At 43.2% G+C, this 21,101-nt stretch overlaps 2 long non-coding RNA genes and 4 other non-coding genes across 7 annotated transcripts; 1 reads left to right on the forward strand and 5 right to left on the reverse strand.

The window, feature by feature from the left end:
• Nucleotides 1–1,648: 1,648 nt before the first annotated feature.
• Nucleotides 1,649–12,121, reverse strand: LOC138789532 (uncharacterized). Of its 2 annotated transcripts, none has more exons than XR_011362730.1 (9): nt 11,622–12,121; nt 4,829–4,897; nt 4,010–4,043; nt 3,714–3,744; nt 3,501–3,537; nt 3,281–3,342; nt 2,622–2,662; nt 1,997–2,017; nt 1,649–1,821 (listed from the first exon to the last, which is right to left on the reverse strand). It is a non-coding gene; the product is annotated as an uncharacterized lncRNA (long non-coding RNA). The 2 variants fall into 2 exon arrangements; XR_011362731.1 differs by having other exon boundaries at nt 12,010–12,048.
• LOC138790413 (small nucleolar RNA SNORD31) lies at nt 1,889–1,957 on the reverse strand. Its single transcript, XR_011363070.1, has one exon. It is a non-coding gene; the product is annotated as a small nucleolar RNA SNORD31 (small nucleolar RNA).
• LOC138790411 (small nucleolar RNA SNORD29) lies at nt 3,402–3,467 on the reverse strand. Its single transcript, XR_011363068.1, has one exon. It is a non-coding gene; the product is annotated as a small nucleolar RNA SNORD29 (small nucleolar RNA).
• On the reverse strand, nt 3,601–3,672 carry LOC138790415 (small nucleolar RNA SNORD31). Its single transcript, XR_011363072.1, has one exon. It is a non-coding gene; the product is annotated as a small nucleolar RNA SNORD31 (small nucleolar RNA).
• Nucleotides 3,837–3,963, reverse strand: LOC138790418 (small nucleolar RNA SNORD22). Its single transcript, XR_011363075.1, has one exon. It is a non-coding gene; the product is annotated as a small nucleolar RNA SNORD22 (small nucleolar RNA).
• Nucleotides 12,042–20,140, forward strand: LOC138789533 (uncharacterized). The gene is made up of 3 exons (XR_011362732.1): nt 12,042–12,417; nt 17,398–17,554; nt 19,964–20,140. It is a non-coding gene; the product is annotated as an uncharacterized lncRNA (long non-coding RNA).
• The last annotated feature ends 961 nt before the right edge of the window (nt 20,141–21,101 follow it).

The following is a 21,101-nucleotide window of genomic DNA, read 5'->3' on the forward strand; positions in this document are numbered from 1 at the left end:
TATATAAGAAGGACACAGCTGAACTGGAGCGGTTGCAGAGGAGGGCAACAAAGGTCATTAAAGGGAATGGGTGGGTTACAGTACCAGGACAGGTTATCACGCTTGGGCTTTACGCTAGAAAAAAAAAAAAAAAGTCTTCGGGGCGATCTGATCACAATGTACAAATATATGGACAGTACAGAGATCTTTGTAGTAAGCTTTTCACTCCTAGGTCTGTAACCATGACAAGGGGGCATCCTCTACGTCTAGAGGAAAGATTTCACCATCGACACGGGTTCCTTTACTGTACGAGTGGTAAGACTGTGAAACTCTGCCACATGATGTTGTCATGGCCGATTCATTAAATAAGTTCAAGGGAGGCATGGATGCTTTTCTTTAAAAATATATTACAAGTTATGGGCATTAGATTTCCCTGTGGTGGGGGTTCTCCCTGTGGTGGGACTGTTGTCGTCTGCCTCGTGGGGGGTTTTGCCTTCCCCTAGATCAACACAGTAGGGTTTTCCTAGGTTGAACCTGATGGACTCTTGTCTTCTTTCAGCCTTATTTACTATGTTACTATGTGATTGAATAAGGACTGTATGGTTCTCAGAATTTTCAAAGTTTTAGAAAGAAAGTAGCTTTTTTTTTTTAATTTATTTTTTTTCTTTTTTTAAAGGGGTTCCTCTGAGTGTCCAAAATGTGATCCGATGCAATCAAAGTCCTTCACTACTTACCATTGGAAACAGAGGGAGCACCCTGCCCACAAGACTTTAACTCTATGTACCATAATAGATTAAAGAGACTCTGTACCCACAATCTGACCCCAGGCCCCCCCCCCCCCCAAACCGCTTCTACCTTCAGATAGCTGCTTTTAATCCACGATATGTAAAAAAAAAAAAAAAAAAAAAAAAAAAAAAAAAAAAAAAAAAATTTAAAAACTGGCAGCCCCGTGCCCAAAGGTCGGGGCTTAGATTGTGTATGCATTAGGCGGCACAACCTCTGTCCCTCCTCATCATTAGGAATGCTCCAGGCAGATTGCCTCCTATTCCTCACCTGTGTCAGCCCGGCACATGGGCTGGATCGTTAAGACACCTGTGCAATGTTCAGACAGGAGAAAATGTTCCAGTGGCATTCCTAAATGATGAAGAGGTTGGGGAGGAGGGACGGAGGGTTGGTGCAAAGTTAGGGCACAGATACTCCCCTTGGGCACAGGGCTGCAAGTTTAAAGGTGTTTTAGGACAATAACTGCATCACCTGCTGAACAGACCCCAGGACAGAACTTGAATTAAAAGCAGCTATCCGAATGTAGGTTTTGGGGGGAGGGGGGGGGGGGTCAGATTGTGGGTACAGTCACTTTAACTTTAATCCTGTTTTCCTATATGTACATCACTCTGGAATCAAGGGCAATTTGTAAAAATGAAAATTGCAAGCGTTTTCACCTCAATTCAATTCAAACACATTCAAAGCACTCTTGCCATTAGTTGCAGTAAGCTCAAGATACAAACCAATGTTAACCCAACTTCCCAGAAAGGTTGCAAGTTTAAGCAAAACTAAACTTACAAAAGTGTAATTTGCCAGAAAACTGGTATGCAGGCCTTTATAAGTTCCCAGTTACTCTGACAGACTGAATCAGAACAGTCTTCCCGCCCAAACTCAATGACTCAACAAGTTATAAGTGTGATTTCAGCTTTATTATGTTACAGACATAAATACATACACATCTCCTGTATACAGTGTCATTTAATATATTCTACATATTTTCCAGGCAAGGTCATTTCACTCTGTCTTGGAGGCTTCTGGTCAATGCACAAAGTTCAGATTTATTCAGCACCACAAAAAAAGCTGTAAGAAATAAGTGGTTACTCCAGAAAAGCCAGAGTGCCATTTAGAACCAAGAAAGTGACAGTGCAGCAGCTCAGAAGTTACCAGTCAGTCACAGACATCAGACTGGGGCGGTATACAAGATCATCATAGTGCAGCAAAATGGAAACAGGTTATACACTGAAGTGATACTTACCAAAAGTGCTGACATAACGACCTACAAAGGAATGAGTACAATTTATTAATCTGTGGAAGACTTATATAAAACCTAAATTCTACAATTCAGGGGATCTCATCAGAATAGCGACGGTCCTTGTCATAGCCAACACTTGTGCCAGCTCAAGGTATAGTGGATTATTCATCACGGTGTCCCCTTTAAAGTCTCCATAATCTACATGTTAGAGAGAAGACCCCAACCTAGTGGAGACAAGTTTTCAAAATGAAACTTGACCTTCCATCAGCAAGACAGCCCTGCTTAAAGCATAGGAAAACTGCCAAAAACATCGATCAAAATCACAGCATCAGTCAAGTGTATGTTCACTTGGCTAGTAAAAGTCACATGTATGAGCCACGATGGAACAGCACTTAACACAGGAGTTTAACAAAGGGTTCAGCACAGCATCTGATCACAAAATAAAAAACTGACTTTCTACCAACACTTTTTAATACTATTTTAGCCGTTCCCATTTAAGTCAACAGGAGCAGAAGACTCACTAGCAGTTCATGTACAAGACTGTAGTATTTGGCAATAAGCCTGTATGTGTGCACCACTTATAAACTATTCAAACGTCTTAACCTTAAACCATATAAAAATTACGTACCAGAAAGCAAATCTTGTCCACTGTTGCAGTCATCCCCAACCCTGAAAAGGAGGAGAGCAGGTATTATAAAAATAACTCCACAGAAACAGCCATTGGAGACATTGTTCTAGCCTCCAGTCTGTCAGAAACCATAGCGCTCATCAGAACTTTTCAGACGAACGAGATTCCATTAGATTGTAATCATCATCTCAGCTGGAGTGGGGCCTTTGGGGTACTGTGAGATGGCACTGGATATATTGCAATGATTTGTCACAATAAAAGTCTATGAAAGCTATAAAAGTCTATGGGGCACATCTCCCTATTCATTCCTCTGATCCATGGCTGAACACTCAGACGATAAAAACTTGACATGTGAAGAGTTTTGCCACAGTAACAGCTACAAATCTGCAGAGCCAAAATAGATCTAGTACTTAGCTGCAGTAATCCACAGGGTTTGGTGGGGGACTTGTAAGAAGATGCATACTTATACATCTTGTACACCTTAAATATTAAGAGTAACTGTCAGATATGGCTTTAAGGGTCATACCTATGGAGGGGCCAGCCAATTCCCAGCAGTTGGACCCCCATAATCATGTTTTACCCTATCCTGTGGATAGTGTAATTTAAGTTGGCACACCACAACTAGTATGCTACCTAAAAGTGAAGGTTGTGAAACTTACCAATAAGATAATCTGAGATTTAACCTTCAACAAAGCCACCCTGTTCTCAGGTCATTGGTGTCCTGCAGGAGATACTGTGATTAGATTTACACATCAGCTATAAAGCAGAGACTGAAGAGAAGCTGCTCAGGAGTTCACACATTTTCATTGTGTTATCAAAGTGAGCTAGTTTGCCTCATCATTGCAGCCTCATGCTCAGTACAGGGTGCTGTATAGTTACCTGATACATAGGGGTCCAGGCTCGTTCTCCAGTAGGCCTGCAATGACAGACACATTTAGCATTGCACTGTACTCTAATAAAGTTTAGTGTGGACTTCTAGAGAAAGTCAGTATTTTACCAGTCAGTCACCAAATATCAGACTGGGGCGGTAATAGAAGTCATCACAGGTTTCAGATTTTGACTCATAGATCAATACACACCATAGTAAATTACCTGGTAGAGAGTCAGGCCAGATTCAGTGTACCTGTAAAATTAGAGCACAGTTAAAACACAGCAGTAGCTTATGTCAGCACAGCTTTTAGTGAACATTGCATAGTAGAGCAGAAAATAAAGGCAACCCCGTCAGACCGTTCCTGCTGGAACATTGCATCCTTCCTCTCCTACTGATGGTACCAGTGGGTTCACCTTTTCAGGCTCTGGCACCATACAGGAGGTCGGACATGTGCAGGTTTCATCATAAAGGGAAGTTGCTCAGACTACAGGCAAGATTCATGCAGCTTCATTCTTACCATGTTCTGGAGGGCATCCAAAGCCATGTTCACCCTGCAGAAGACAGACACCGCATTAGACTGTATAGAAAGATTTTAAAAAAACGACACAGAAATAGCCAAGCGCCATCAGAACTCCACCATGCTATGTGTATTCTTCACAGTGATTCAGACGAACGAGACTTTAAGTCATCATTTGGAGCATGTTACAGTCTGCCTAAGCAACCCATTTCTGCTGAGCGCGCGAGCAAGAAAGTGTGAGACCTGAGCAGCCAGCCTAGATATACTGACAAACAGAAGAGTGGCCAAACCAAAATCCTTGGTATTGAACTCCAATGTCTGGATAAACTGGATGCTGCCCTTGGGGTGCTAGGAAAAACATAGCTACAGCCTAAGGCTGTATCCACGTTTGCCAGGTATCCCTAGGGCAGCGTCTAATTTCCCAAGGTAAAGGGAGTTGACCACCAAAGGGGACATTTACAAAGGGTCCAGAAGGGGCATATGCCAGGGAGAAGGCACAGATTTGCCCCTTCTCCCTGGAATAGGCCTGCTGCATCCCCCCCACTTGCCCAATGGGCAGGCGGGGAGGAGACATGACCTCCCTCCAAGTCCTCATTTATCATGACTTACGCCCGCTCACAGGTTCGGGCACCCAGATTCACCAAGAGGCAAATAGGAAAAGTGGCCATGTTTTTGTAGCGCTGGATACCCCCCCCCCCCCCCCCCCACACACACACACACACACTAGCCAGCTTCACTGCAGATGTGTCCCTTACCCTAGCAACTTCTGTAACAAGTTTAGTTTAAAACTCGTAGATATTGAATTGCGTTACGAGTCACCTTTCATAGCTGATTGGAAATCTAACCTCTTCAAGAAGTGGTGTAGACTTTTGGGATCTGCAGGAAGCCCTAAAGGGAATAAGAAAAAGACAAAGAATGTATAAGGTTTTAATGTTACCACATGCTGCAGCACTTACTCTACTATTGTATTTCTAGTAACTGTAGCCCGATCTCAGAATATAAAGCAGCATCACTAACAAGTCAGACATATGCTTGTCTAGATAATTCTAGAGCGATGAGGCTCAGGATACAAGTTACTGTAGGGACTGACCTGCAATAATATAATATATTACTTACCGGTAATTCACTTTCCACTAATCCTTCATGACAGCACCATGATTGGAGGTTGCTCCACTGGTCTCTGTAGGGATAGGATACAGAAGAGTATAAAAGCCCCTTCCCAAGCACCTCCCCAGTGGTTTCCAAATTATAACTACAGAGTACTATTAGAAATAACCATATCTATAGGGAGGGAATGCCCTGGTGCTGTCATGAAGGATTAGTGGAAAGTGAATTACCAGTAAGTAATTTTATATTTCCACTCCATCCCCCTTCATGACAGCACCATGATTGGAGACATACCAAATTAGTGGCTTCTAGGGTGCGAAGAGAGGCTGTAGGACCTGGTGTCCAAAGGTGCAATCTCTATTAGCCGACTATTGATTGAAGAAAACCTTATACAGGATTTCCTCCCAATGGTCTAAGAGACCTATCTGCACCTATTTGTCCTATTGACATTGAAAAAACAGACAGTCATCTACCCCCAAGAGTTAGAGACTGCTATATAATGAAAAATTATATCATCCAAACAATGAAATCCCCTCTCTGCCTCCTTGCTGAGGATTTATAAGAGGAAGAGGGAATGATCTCCTGATTCTTGTGGAAAACCACCACAATTTAGGATTTAGATGAATGATCATGACATCTAGAACCTTTAGAGTGACACTGTCACCCCATTTTGTCTTTTTTTACATCATTAAAAACGTTTAAATTACTAGTTTAGCTGTCTCCATACCTTATTTCAGATTGTTAATCATTGTGCTTGTTCTTGTAAAAAAAACTAAAACTTTTATCCACTTGTTACTGCAAAGGGGCGTGGCTTAGTCTAATGCGCCACATCACCTGCCCCCATCCGTGACGTCATTGCCTTATAGGTCACACCCCCTTAGGAGCCCATTGGTGTGGGTCAATCTAGGGGGTGGGGCCTAGATCTTTAGGCTGGCCCTTTCAATGGCTGCTGAGGGGGTGGGGCCTATGTGGTGATGATGTCACAGATGGGGGCTGGGCTAAGTGGCTCTAAACCCACGAAGCCCCACTCACATATACCAATAAAAACCACTTTTTACCAGAACAAGCACCATGACTAATATAAAATAATGAAAGCTGAAACATTTACCCTTTCCACCTGTGGAGAGCAGTCAAAATGTAAAAAGGGGGTGACATTGTCACTTTAAGAATTTGTTCTCTGTCTGAAAGATCCAGATATCCCCTATTCTCCTGGCAGATGTAATACCAGAAAAGCTGCCCTGTGATATAGATGTTTTAGTAATATCACTGAGGGGTTCTCAGGGTCTAGAGGTCAGTGCCTGGAGAACTGTATTTAAAGCCAGGAAGAGAAGGTTACTTTATCTGGGCAACTTATATCTAGTTGATTATTCCCACACCAGGAAGTAACTTCCTCCAATATTCTAAGCAGATGGAAGAGGTAGTTTATGTTCCAGCACTGGAATTTTTTTTTTCTTTTCGGCCAGAACAGAGCTATGAGAATCCCCCTGGCTGAAAACCTGCTAACTTCCCTCAACACCTGTGGAAGTAAGGGGAGAAAGAGTAGCATCATCTCCCATTTAGGGAAGACTGAGCCTAAGAAAGTCTGAAAAACAGTGCGAAATTAGCATCTCTCCCAGCAACTGTATGACTATCTTCAGAGCTGGGGATATTCTAAGTAGTATGCACTGAACTGAAAAGGACAGATTTTCCTTCAACCCCCAATACAGATCCGTTATTTTCAGAGTTGATGGAATATGTATGTGATTATAGATTTCCTTCAGGACTACAGAGACTATGAAGGAGATCGGGAAGAATCAGGAAACTGGAGTACGGTCTCCATTTTGCTTTTGCTGTGCAGCATACATTTGTTAAACTACTTAAAGTGTAACCATTATCTTCACAAACCCACAGAAAACAGGACAAGAGATAGAATGGCCAAATATAGTGTAGAATGGCCAAATATAGTGTAGTTCTTTAGAGACATACACAGGACAGTGCATCATAAAACAATCATGATAGTCACACATAATGCTTGTGTTTTCTTAAAGGAGAAGTACAGCCAAAATTAATTTGATATGTTATTACTTATGGAAAGTTATACAAATTTCTAATGTACATTACTTATGGGAAATGCTCATATAGGGCTATTTCACTTAATTTAGTAGATCAGGAAGTGTTAGAATTCTCTCAGATACAGTGACGTCACGACAAAAGGTGTAATTCCTATGGAGTGTCCAGCAGGGGGCGCTCTATATGTAGAAGTCTATGGGACTTTATTGTTTCTATGGATTTCTATGTAAAGTAATGGAATGTAGTGTACAGTGCTTTATTGAATGAAGTAATACTTTGGGGAGCAAGTGTCCTTGCTCCCCAAAGTATTGCATAAATGTATTCAATCAGTACATTAGGATATCACAGTAAGCCCGCCGATCCGGACTATATACACTGAACTACTGCTCCCATCATCTGCTCATAGTATGAGCAGGTGATGGGAGCAGTAGCTGGGTTATGGCTATCACTTGCCTGCCGCAGGGGGGAGCCACTCATCACACAGGAGCGCTCCTCCCTCCTCCTTCCAGGATCCGGGGAACCTCCCCCCTATCCCAGGGCTGACTCCCCGCCTGGCCGCCGCTCTCCCCCCACACATACTGGCTCCCGATGCATCAATGCTGACACCAGGATGTGTGTGTGTGGGGGGGGGGGGGGGGGGGGAGCGGCGGCCAGGCGGGGAGTCAGAATACTTTGCTCCCCAAAGTATTCCATAGATGTATTCATTCAATAAAGCATACTGTACACTACATTCCATTACTTTACATAGAAATCCATAGAAACAATAAAGTCCCATAGACTTCTACATAGGAATTATTTGTCACTGTATCTGAGAGAATTCTAACACCTACTAAATTAAGGGAAATAGCCCTATATGTGCATTTCCCATCATTAATGTACATTAGAAATATGTATAACTTTCCATAAGTAATAACATATCAAAAATTAATTTTGGCCGGACTTCTCCTTTAAAGGGGTTGTCCAGCAAAAATCTCTTTTAAATCAACTGGTGTCAGAAAGTTATATAGATTTTTAATGTACTTCTATTAAAAAAAAAATCTCAAGTCTCCCCATACTTATTAGCTGCTGTATGTCATGCAGGAAATGTTTTATTTTCAGTCTGACAGTGCTCTCTGCTGACATCTCTGGCGGAGACAGGAACTGTCCAGAGCAGGAGAGGTTTTCTACAGGGATTCATAGAGAACAAAGTTCCTGTTTCAGCCAGAGATGTCAGCAGAGAGCACTGTGTCAGACTGAAAATAAAACATTTCCTGCATGACATACAGTAGCTAATAAGTAGTGGAAGACTTGAGATTTTTTAATAGAAGTAAATGACAAATCTATGTAACTTTCTGATATCAGTAGATTTGAAAGAAAAAGATTTTTGCTGGACAACCACTTTAAGGGGATGGGCCATTTCTAGACAAACTGTCCTCCAAAGTTAGAGCCAAAAGGCCTCCCATACAGAATTCGTGTGTACATCAGACTTAAAGGGAATTGTCACTTGAAATTTTGCTTGGTTTAAACCTACTATAGGGAATAAAACTTCAGAGACTCCCTGTTCCGCCTGTGGTGATAGAAGGAAGCTGCAGTGATGTTTTACATTTTTTTTTTTTTTTTTTAAATAAGAGGACAGTCCCTGTCTATTGTTGTCTATGTCAAAAAGGCCTTGCTGCAAAGCAGCTCACTCAAATCCTGTAACACAGGTCACTCAGTGCACATAAAAGCAGGTCATTTAGTGCATGTCACCATGGCATGTAAAAGTATGATGCCAAGTGCCTGACACCAAAGGCATGACATCAAATGGGTGTAAGGCAGGACACTAAATGTGTGTATTAGCATGGCAGCATAAGAACAACATTTAAAAAAACAAAAACAAACAGTATCTAGCTCTACTCAGGGAGACACAATCTAGGCAATACATGCCATTGAACTTCAGCACTGATGGACTCAGCTGAGGCCTCTGCTAGGAACCAAGTGGTTACCTTTAAGGGTGCCTTTAAACGTACCATATGGGTGCCTTCACACGTACCGTATTGCTGCGCTTTTACATTATTTTCATGTGAAAATCAAAACTGAAATGTAAAAATCGCACCAAAAACGCAGCGATACGCACAAAAAAAAAAACACAGCTTGTGAAAACTTGCCTGTGAAAATCAAAAATCGCATGTAAAAATCGCACCGAACACGCAGTGAGAATACACATACATTGACTTGATAGCAATCAGTATCACTGGATTTATGTGCGAGAAACTCGCAGCAATACGGTACGTGTGGAGGCACCCTTAGGGTACAAACACACCGTATACGCAGTAGATCTGCAGCAGATTTGATGCGGTGTTCAGTTCAGATCTAATCTTCTGCGTATCTGCTGCGTATCGCAGCAGTAAATACGCTGCGTATACGGTGTGTGTGTGTTTGTACCTTAAGGGTATAAACCCACACACCGTATACGCAGCTTATTTACTGCTGCGATACGCAGCAAATACGCAACAAATACGCAGCAGATTAGATCTAAATAACTGGACAGCATCAAATCTGCACCACCAAATCTGCTTCAAATCTGCTGCGTTTTTGCTGCGTATCTGCTGTGTATACGGTGTGTGGGTTTGTACCCTAAGGGTACAAACACACACACCGTATACACAGCAGATCTGCAGCAGATTTGATGCTGTGTTCAGTTATTTAGATCTAATCTGCTGCGTATCGCAGAAGTAAATACGCTGCGTATACGGTGTGTGTGTTTGTACCCTTAAGAGGAATAGATTTCTTGAGTTGTTCTCTTGCCAAATATATTGTACCACCAAGCCTGCTATGATGATTTTATGGTAATTGCAACAAGCAGCCTTGCATCTTCTTTCCTACAGCCCTGGTTAAAAGCGTGGCAGGTTTACCCAGTCCTGCTTAGAGTTACTAAGTTCAGCTGTTATTGGATTCAAGCAGGGCGGCTAGGCTGCAGGTTGTCTTACTATCCATCTCAGTAATACACAACCTTTTACCTCTTTTACAGATTTGATAAGATACCCACAATCAGCCAAGTCAAGTAGACGTTACTTTTGCTTAGGGTATGTTCACATATGTTGGAGTTTCATTGCACTAATGGATAAATTACTGCAATTAAGTAACATAGTAATGCAAAAAAAAAAAATGCATGTGTGAACATGGCTCAAAGGTATGTTCGCACGCTTGGAGTTCTTTTTCATCCTTTTTGAAAAAAAAAAAAAAAACGGATGAAAAACGGATGCAGTTGTGTGCATCCGTTTTTCCATTGACTTCCATTATAAAAAAATCGGATCAAAACGGATCCTTTTTTTGACGGACACAAAAGTTGCTGACACTTTTTTTGTCCTTTAAAAAAAAACAAAAAACGGATCCGTTAAACGGATTGCAAAAAGGCAGTGTGAACCCACCCTCACTGTAATGAAATGATGCAGCACTGCAATTAAGTGATGCAGTATGAACACAGCCCAACAGAATTAACATCTGACAAACATTCACCTTCCTCCAGCTTAGAGCTAGAATCAGGTGAGGGGATTTGTACCACATGAGGGTAATTAGAAGGAGGAACCACAGGTGAGGACTCACTGCTGCCTGGCTGGTCATAGGATATTTTATTCTTAATAAGGGTACAAACATACACGGCGTATTCGCAGCGAGTATTCAATGGCAGACAAAATCGCAGAAGGGATGTACATCCCTGCTGCGAGTTTGTCTGCAGCCCGCCCCAGCCGCCGGACATTATACATTACCGGGTCCCCGCTCCTGCTTGCTTCGGGGCTCCCGGTGTCTTCACGGCCCGCACGGGAGCCGCCGAAGCAAGCAGGAGCCAGGATCAGGTAATGTATGCTTGGCCCCCTGCAGCCCCGATCGCCCCCAGCCGCACATCGCCCGCAGCCCCAGGCCGCCCAGATGGCCCCCCGTAGCTCCGATCGCCGGGCAATCGGGGCTGCGGGGGGGGGGGGAATGAGTTCGATTGGTGCAGCTGGCTAATCGGGGCTGCGGGGGGCATCGGGGCAGCTGGAGTTTATACTTTACCTGGTCCCCGCTCCGGCTTGCTGAAGCCCCCGGGACCCCCAGAGCAAGCCGGGGCCGGGATCAGGTAAAGTATATGCTCCGGCGGCTGGGGGGGTTAACGGGGCGGACTGCAGACAAAAATCACAGCAGGGATCTTCATCCCTGCTGCAGTTTTGTCTGCCACTGACTAAACCAGGACAGGATACGCAGAGAGTTTCACTGCGTTTATGCAGCGAGAAACTCGCTGCGTATACGTCCTGTGTGTTTGTACCCTAATGGAACAAATTTTCTTCCCCAATACTAGGTCAACACCTGATTCACACAATTGTTTTATGTATGACACTACTGAGCAGGGATTACAGACCTTTAGAACTTAACCTAGAGTTAGACTTTTGGCCTTACTCTACCATAGAAATATACAAGTTAACATGACCATATATTTGGGCTAAAAAGCCCTACTCACTGCACCAGGCGCTGCAAGGGAACTGTGAGTTCAGACCGCTGGCTTGAGTCTATGCTGGCAGCATACAGAGGAGACACAGAGGCAGAGGAGCTGTAGGAAGCTAATTTTAAAGAGGACCTGCACGCTCTCCATATTGATCAGGAACCATCAGTTCTCAACAACCTCACATCCAGGTTCCCCTGGAACTGAGTCACCTGACATTACTCCAACCTCAGACTGGAGCTGGAATGCCAATGATGCCAGGTTTTCTTATACCCAGGACCAGCCTCGGACTGGGCCACCGGGGAGCCGGGGAAACCCCCGGTGGGCCCCTCCCCCTTACTCCCTATTGGTGGGCCCCTTAACAGGAGGCTTCCCGTTTATTTGCTCAAGGCCCCATATGCCGTACATTTCTCCCTGCAGCTGCAGAGTCCTGTCACCTGGTCACTGCCTCTGTATAGTGAGGTGTATGGGCCGGGCAGTGACCATGGTGACAGGCAGCAGTGTAATGTGGAGCGCGGTGTCTCTCTCCTCTCCCGGCCCCTCCCCCACCTCCTCCTCTCTGGCTGCTCAGTGGGGACACAGCCGGAGGGGAGAGGGCCCCCTGTAGCAGCTATGACAGGTGGCCTGTAACAGAAGGCCTCCTGCTGGGTGATGTCTCTGCATGTGGAGCTCCCCCAGAGCAGACAGGCCTCCAGTATCCAGCTCTCCGGTCGGGACAGAAGGGGAGGGCAGTAGGGATTGTCTGCACACACCATGCAGCTCTCTGATCCCTCCACATACATCTCCTGCACACCTGTCCTGCTCTTCATGAAGGGTGAGTGTGCTTATGTGTGTGCAAATATGTGTGTTATGTCAACATTATGTAGGATGGTGTGTAAATGTGTAAGGGCTGAACTGGGAGGTGAAGGTTCTCTCCACTACAGCTAATACTTTTCCCAATATACTATATTAGTCCTATGTGTCAGCAATACAACTACTACCCCCAATATACTATACTAGTGCTATGTGTCAGCAATACAACTACTACCCTCAATATACTATACTAGTGCTATGTGTCAGCAATACAACTACTACCCTCAATATACTATACAGTGCTATGTGTCAGCAATACAACTACTACCCTCAATATACTATACTAGTGCTATGTGTCAGCAATACAACTACTACCCTCAATATACTATACTAGTGCTATGTGTCAGCAATACAACTACTACCCTCAATATACTATACTAGTCCTATGTGTCAGCAATACAACTACTACCCTCAATATACTATACTAGTGCTATGTGTCAGCAATACAACTACTACCCTCAATATACTATACTAGTGCTATGTGTCAGCAATACAACTACTACCCTCAATATACTATACTAGTGCTATGTGTCAGCAATACAACTACTACCCTCAATATACTATACAGTGCTATGTGTCAGCAATACAACTACTACCCTCAATATACTATACTAGTGCTATGTGTCAGCAATACAACTACTACCCTCAATATACTATACTAGTCCTATGTGTCAGCAATACAACTACTACCCTCAATATACTATACTAGTGCTATGTGTCAGCAATACAACTACTACCCTCAATATACTATACTAGTGCTATGTGTCAGCAATACAACTACTACCCTCAATATACTATACTAGTGCTATGTGTCAGCAATACAACTACTACCCTCAATATACTATACAGTGCTATGTGTCAGCAATACAACTACTACCCTCAATATACTATACTAGTGCTATGTGTCAGCAATACAACTACTACCCTCAATATACTATACAGTGCTATGTGTCAGCAATACAACTACTACCCTCAATATACTATACTAGTGCTATGTGTCAGCAATACAACTACTACCCTCAATATACTATACTAGTCCTATGTGTCAGCAATACAACTACTACCCTCAATATACTATACAGTGCTATGTGTCAGCAATACAACTACTACCCTCAATATACTATACTAGTGCTATGTGTCAGCAATACAACTACTACCCTCAATATACTATACTAGTGCTATGTGTCAGCAATACAACTACTACCCTCAATATACTATACTAGTCCTATGTGTCAGCAATACAACTACTACCCTCAATATACTATACTAGTCCTATGTGTCAGCAATACAACTACTACCCTCAATATACTATACTAGTGCTATGTGTCAGCAATACAACTACTACCCTCAATATACTATACTAGTGCTATGTGTCAGCAATACAACTACTACCCTCAATATACTATACTAGTGCTATGTGTCAGCAATACAACTACTACCCTCAATATACTATACTAGTCCTATGTGTCAGCAATACAACTACTACCCTCAATATACTATACTAGTCCTATGTGTCAGCATGTAGTTGTATAGCTGTGTCAGCACTAGTATAGTATATTGGGGATAGTAGTTGTATGGCTGTGTCAGCACTAGTATAGTATATTGGGGATAGTAGTTGTATGGCTGACATAGCACTAGTATAGTATATTGGGGATAGTAGTTGTATGGCTCACATAGCACTAGTATAGTATATTGGGGATAGTAGTTGTATGGCTGCCATAGGACTAGTATAGCATATTGTGCATAGTAGTTGTATGGCTGACATTGCACTAGTATAGTATATTGGGGATAGTAGTTGTATGGCTGACATTGCACTAGTATAGCATATTGGGGATAGTAGTTGTATAGCTATGTGTCAGCAATACAACTACTATCCTCAATATACAATGCTAGTGCTATGTGTCAGCCATACAACTACAAGTACTACCCCCATAATACTATACTGTGTGTGTGTCAGCTATACTACAGCTACCCCCAACATACTATACTGTGTGTGTCAGCCATACTACTGCTACCCCCAACATACTATACTGTGTGTGTGTGTGTGTGTCCGCCATACTACTGCTACCCCCAACATATTATATTGTGTGTGTCCGCCATACTACTGCTTCCCCCAACATACTATACTGTGTGTCCGCCATACTACTGCTATCCCCAACATACTATACTGTGTGTCCGCCATACTACTGCTACCCCCAACATACTATACTGTGTGTGTCCGCCATACTACTGCTTCCCCCAACATACTATACTGTGTGTCCGCCATACTACTGCTACCCCCAACATACTATACTGTGTGTCCGCCATACAACTACTACCCCCAACATATTATATTGTGTGTGTGAGCTATACTACTGCTACCCCCAACATACTATACTGTGTGAACGCCATACTACTGCTACCCCCAACATACTATACTGTGTGTCAGTCATACTACTGCTACCCCCAACATACTATACTGTGTGTGTGTGTGTGTGTCCGCCATACTACTGCTACCCCCAACATACTATACTGTGTGTCCACCATACTACTGCTACCCCCAACATACTATACTGTGTGTCCACCATACTACTGCTACCCCCAACATACTATACTGTGTGTCAGCCATACTACTGCTACCCCCAACATACTATACTGTGTGTGTCAGCCATACTACTGCTACCCCCAACATACTATACTGTGTGACCGCCATACTACTGCTACCCCCAACATACTATACTGTGTGACCGCCATACTACTGCTACCCCCAACATACTATACTGTGTGTCAGCCATACTACTGCTACCCCCAACATACTATACTGTGTGTGTGAGCCATACTACTGCTACCCCCAACATACTATACTGTGTGTCAGCCATACTACTGCTACCCCCAACATACTATACTGTGTGTGTGAGCCATACTACTGCTACCCCCAACATACTATACTGTGTGTCCACCATACTACTGCTACCCCCAACATACTATACTGTGTGTGTCAGCCATACTACTGCTACCCCCAACATACTATACTGTGTGACCGCCATACTACTGCTACCCCCAACATACTATACTGTGTGACCGCCATACTACTGCTACCCCCAACATACTATACTGTGTGTGTGTGTCCGCCATACTACTGCTACCCCCAACATACTATACTGTGTGTCAGCCTGTGGAGGTAATCTCTTCATAGCTGTAACCCCTCTCTCCCCGGACAGAGAGTGCTGCATGTATTTGCCCACATCTGCCCTGCTCATTCCTTCATGCTCCCTGCAGTCTCTGTCCGCCCTTGTGTTTCCCATCCTCTCCATTACTGTACAGCAGGCATGTCCAAACTTTTTTCGAAGAGTGCCAAATTTGATGAAGTGAACATGTGCAAGGGCCGACCATTTTACATGCTACATGCTATATGCTTTATAACACAGGCAGATAATAGCAAGCTGGATACCTGGGGGGCCGTAAAAGTTCGGAACGCGGGCCGCAAATGGCCCTCCGGACGGACTTTGGACATGCCTGCTGTACAGTAACTTATAATATCACATATTCTGCTGTTTCTGAATGTTTGTTTCATCTGTTTTACATGTTATTCAGAATAATAAATCATTATTTTGGGGGTGTGGAACCAATTGTCTGCATTTCTATGATTTCTTATGGGAAAATTTGCTTTGGTATAAAAGAGTGGATTTGGAATACAAGCGCGGTCCTGGAACGAATTATGCTCGTAATCCAAGGCACCACTGTACATGCAAACACGGTACCGAAAAGCTGCAGACCATGGTGCACAAAAATAACTCTCAGACAGCCCTACAGGTTGAAAGATTAAAAAAGTTATGGCAATCAGAATACAGCAATTTTGAACAGTCTTAAAATTGGGGAGCATTATATCTGCAGTCGGGGGGGGGGGGGGGGCAGCATTATATTGAATTATTATGGGGGTTATATGCTAAGTACCGAAATGGTATCAAGTATCAAAATAAAAAAGTTGGTATTGGTATTAAACTCAAAAATTGGGTTTCGTGACATCACTAATGTATATAATGGCATGCACTGTATGTTATACACATGTGTGATGTGTGTGCGTATATATATATGTGTGTGTGTGTGTTGGGTGGGTGTATATATGATGTCATGCTTTTTGTGCATTAGGTCCTCCTGTTCACATGAAAAAAATGTTCTGAGGGTGCCTTAACACACACTGGATCTGCAGCGGATGATTTGATTTGAAGCCTCTTCATAGAGGGCAGGGAATTCCCACCCACTGGGGGCGGGCCGGTTGACCTCCAGTGCTTCAGCACGGCCTGGTACCGCTGGATAGAATGGCGCCATACACAGGAACCGGGCCGCGGTTCCTCATGACGGCGCCGTTCTATCGGTGTGTTAAATTCAGGAGGATGTACCTGGTGGTACATCCTCTTTAAAGGGGTGTTCTCACCTGCTAACATGCAGCACACAGCAGTGAACTGAATTTCTGCAGACGAGAAATTCCCTTTAAAAAAAAAAAAAAACATTCTAAACATTCTATGCTGTTTGCATATGGTGCCACTAAACGATTGCATATGTGACTGGCAATGTGCATGCATCGTTGGTAACATACACGGGTTTATGCAAAGTCGCTGTACTAATGTTAAAGGTTTGGCGCTGGTTGTGTCTTTGTATGTAGGGTGGGCCCCTAGAATCAGTTTCCCTGGTGGGCCCAAGGTACCCAGTCCGACACTGCCCAGGACCCCCTGGACTGTACCAAAGCCCAGGGGATCACCAGAGGCTGCACTGCCTGCTGCAGCATGGTCAGGAAGGAAAGAGGCCCAGATGACCCTGTTTGATCCACACTTTTCCTGGTAACTGGGCTCAATGGATCCACATGAGTGGATTCTTCAGCATCCTTCCCTCTGTAGGAACAGGAACCACTGGGGAGGTGCTTGGGGGAGGGGTTTTTATACTCTTCTGTATCCTGTCCCTACAGAGACCAGTGGAGCAACCTCCAATCATGGTGCTGTCATGAAGGGGGATGCAGTGGAAAAAGGGATTTGGATGGACCTCTGTGCGAGGAAGAGATCCGGAAAGCAATAAATTCTTTTCCAACTGGATCTGCTCCCGGCTCAGATGGAATCCCGGACGAGGTATATAAAAAGTACGCTGCATTCTTTGTACCCATTTTAGGTGAATTATTTCATGAATCCTGTACTCTGGGGAAAGCTACCTGTATCCATGAGTGAGGTAGGTATTACTCTTATCTTGAAGGGGAAGGATCACCTGGATGTTTGGTCATATAGACCTATATCCCTACTAAATGTAGATGCAAAGATACTCGCAAAAATGATTGCTGCCGGACTAAAAAATGTTTTACTAAATTGAGTAAAGATCAGAATGGATTTATTCCAGGAAGATCAGTGTTTATGAACATTGAAAGGGTGATGGGGAGCCTGCAGGCGGATTTGGGGGCACCTCGCTCCATCCTTTCTATTGACGCCACTAAGGGCCCTTTTACACAGAAAGATTATCTGACATTATCTGCCAAAGATTTGAAGCCAAAGCCAGGACTGGATTTGAAAAGAGGAGAAATCTCAGGCTTTCCTTTATGACATGATTTCTGTTTATAGTCTGTTCCTGGTTTTGGCTTCAAATCTTTGGCAGATAATCTGTCAGATAATCTTTCTGTGATAAGGCCCTATTCCACCAACAGATCTGACGACAGATTATCTGCCAAAGATTTGAAGCCAAACCCAGGAGTGGATTTGAAAAGAGGAGAAATCCAGTCTTTCCTTTATGACCTGTTCTCTGTTTATAGTCTGTTCCTGGTTTTGGCTTCAAATCTTTGGCAGATAATCTGTCGTCAGATCTGTTGGTGGAATAGGGCCCTAAGGGTATGTGCACACTGAGGAAAAAGCGAGGAATTCAGCTTTAAATTCAGCTTGAAATTCCTCCCGTAAAATATGTACAGAGCAAAGTCCCATTGTGTTCAATGGGTTTTCTGCTCTGTTGTTCACACTGCAGAATTTCCGAGCAGAATTTTCTGCTGTAGATCTGCTAGAGGAATCCTATAGAAGTCAATGGGGGGCTTAAATTCTGCTTGAATTCTGCCTGAAAACTTTCAGCTACAATTCCTCGAGAATTGCTCAGTGTGCACATAGCCTAAGGGTGCTTGCACACTGAGCAATTCTCGAGGAATTGTAGCTGAAAGATTTCTGCTTGAAATTCCTTGCCTATTCTGCTCTGGCAGAATTTAAGCGGAATTTGAGCGGAATCCGCGCGGAAATCAAGCGGAATGCAAGCGGAATTACCAGCAGAATTCAAACCTCATTGACTTCTATAGGATTCCTCTAGTGGAATCCGCCCAAAGAATTGACATGTACATTCTTTGGGCGGAATACGGATTCTGCACGGAAATTTACTCTGTGTGCACGGGCAGTCGGAAATCCCATTGTTCTCTATGGAAGGAGCAATGTTGCATTTACACGGGCGGAATTCCACGCGGATTCCGCCCGCTTTTTATGGCGGAATTCAGGCAGAATTCGTCGAGAATTGCTCAGTGTGCACGCACCGTCAAAGGGCCCTTAAGCGTTTGACAGGGTGGAGTATAATCTGGGCCCGGAATTTATTAACCCCTTGCCTCTTCAGCCTGATTTGGCCTTAATGCCCAGGGCCTATTTTTCAAATCTTACCTGTCTCTCTTTATGTTGTGATAACTCTGCAATGCTTTTAACTATCGTGGTTATTCTGAGACTGTTTTTTCGTGACATATTCCTCTTTATGTTTGTGGTATACTTTGGTTGATACACTCAGTAGTTTTTTTGTAAAAAATAAAAAATTGCGCAAAAATTTGAAAAATTTACATTTCTTTATATTCAAAACTCTCTTTTCCTAAGAAAGATAGTCATGCCACATGAACTTATTTCATCTACAACATGTCTGCTTTATGGTGACGTCATTTGGTGAACGTCCTTTTACTTGTTCGGATGTTAGACTGCTTCAAAATTTTGCAGTGATTTTTCTAATTTTCATGAAAATTTCAGCTGATTTTATTAGGGATCAGTTCAGTTCTGAAGTGGATTTGTGGGCCCTGTATGTTAGTTACCCCCATATATCCCTCCACTGTAAAAACTGCACCCTTCAAAGTATTCAAAGTAACATTTTATAAGTATTTTATTATAGATTAGCGAACCGGGTTCGGGTCAGAGTCCATCCGAACCCGAATGTGCGGGGGCTGCTGACCTTGGATAAAGCTCTAAGGTTGTATGGAAAACATGGATACAGCCAATGACTATCCATGATTTCCACATAGCCTTAGGGCTTTATCCAACTTCAGCAGCCACCGCTAATCAAATGCCGAACATTCGGGTTCGGATGGACTCGAACCCGGTTCGCTCATCTCTATTATCCCTTTAGGTGTTTCGCAGAAATTTAAGCAAGTTGGAGGGGAAATTTTAAAATTTTCATTATTTTGGCAGATATTCTATTTAAATTTTTTTTTTCCTCTTACACAGCAAATACTGAGAAATACCACTCACTATTGATTCTCCTTATTCCAGTGTTTCTAGAAACCCCCATATGTGGCTGCAGTGCGTCACCTGATTCAACCGCAGACATGACAGACCTGGTGAATTGTGGGGCCTTTATTTAGCAAAATATTTGTGTAAGATCGGTTGACATTTCCATCGGTACCATTCAGAGGGACACGTGATACTCTTAATTTTTTAATTAAAATTATGTGATATGAATTAAAAAAAACAATTTAGCAGCTGTTTATCACCATTTTTTGTACACCATTTACTATACGTTACATATGACATGTTATCGTCATTAGTCAGGTTGGTACAATTACACTGATATCCATTTTATATAGCTTGTGTTATAGTTTATGGCATTTATGCTATAAAAACTGTTTGAGTCTTTTCACCAATGGAGTTATGTGATGGATTTTTTTCCAGCATAAGGTAACATTTTTAGCTGTACACCTTTTGGGTACAGGTGACGATATATTTAGGGGACAGGATTAACAAAAAAAATTGTCATTTTGATTAGTTTAATTTTTTTGCGACATCAGGCAGGATAATTAATTTAACGAGTTAATAGACGGGGTCATATCAGACACGGCTATGCTAAATATATGCATCTCATTTGTAGGGGAGTGTATATTTATGTATTTGTGTGCTTTTATAGGTACATCTATAATACATTACAGCACATGATCAGTGCTGTAACGTATTATAGTATGAATGAGCTGTCAAGCCGACAGCTCATTCATACGATCAGGTCGCTACCACAGTGCAGGGGCCTGATCATACTAATACATAGCAGCCCAGACACAGGAAGCAGTGTCTGGGTTGCTATGGTAACCCACCCCCCCAGGCAGGAGGCTGTGTGACAGCCTCCTACCGCTGCCGATTGTTGTTAGGGACAGAGAGGGGGGGGGGGGGGGGGGAGGCAGGGAGACACACATTCCGGGAACGCCATTTTGCAAGAGCTACCTGCATTACATAACGTTCGCAGACTTGTCATTTTGCGTCAAGGTGTTAAATGATGCGAATGATATAAGAGCCAGTGGCATGTTTAAGCATAAATTGGGGGGGACTGATAACAATGATCTATTACTATTTGCCAGGAATGCAGGTAGATCCTTACCCACAATGTTCCAGATGGAGGAATTCAGTATTTATGCTCGGTTGG

The sequence above is a fragment of the Dendropsophus ebraccatus genome, chromosome 4 (assembly GCF_027789765.1).
Source record: "Dendropsophus ebraccatus isolate aDenEbr1 chromosome 4, aDenEbr1.pat, whole genome shotgun sequence".
Lineage (NCBI taxonomy): Eukaryota > Metazoa > Chordata > Amphibia > Anura > Hylidae > Dendropsophus > Dendropsophus ebraccatus.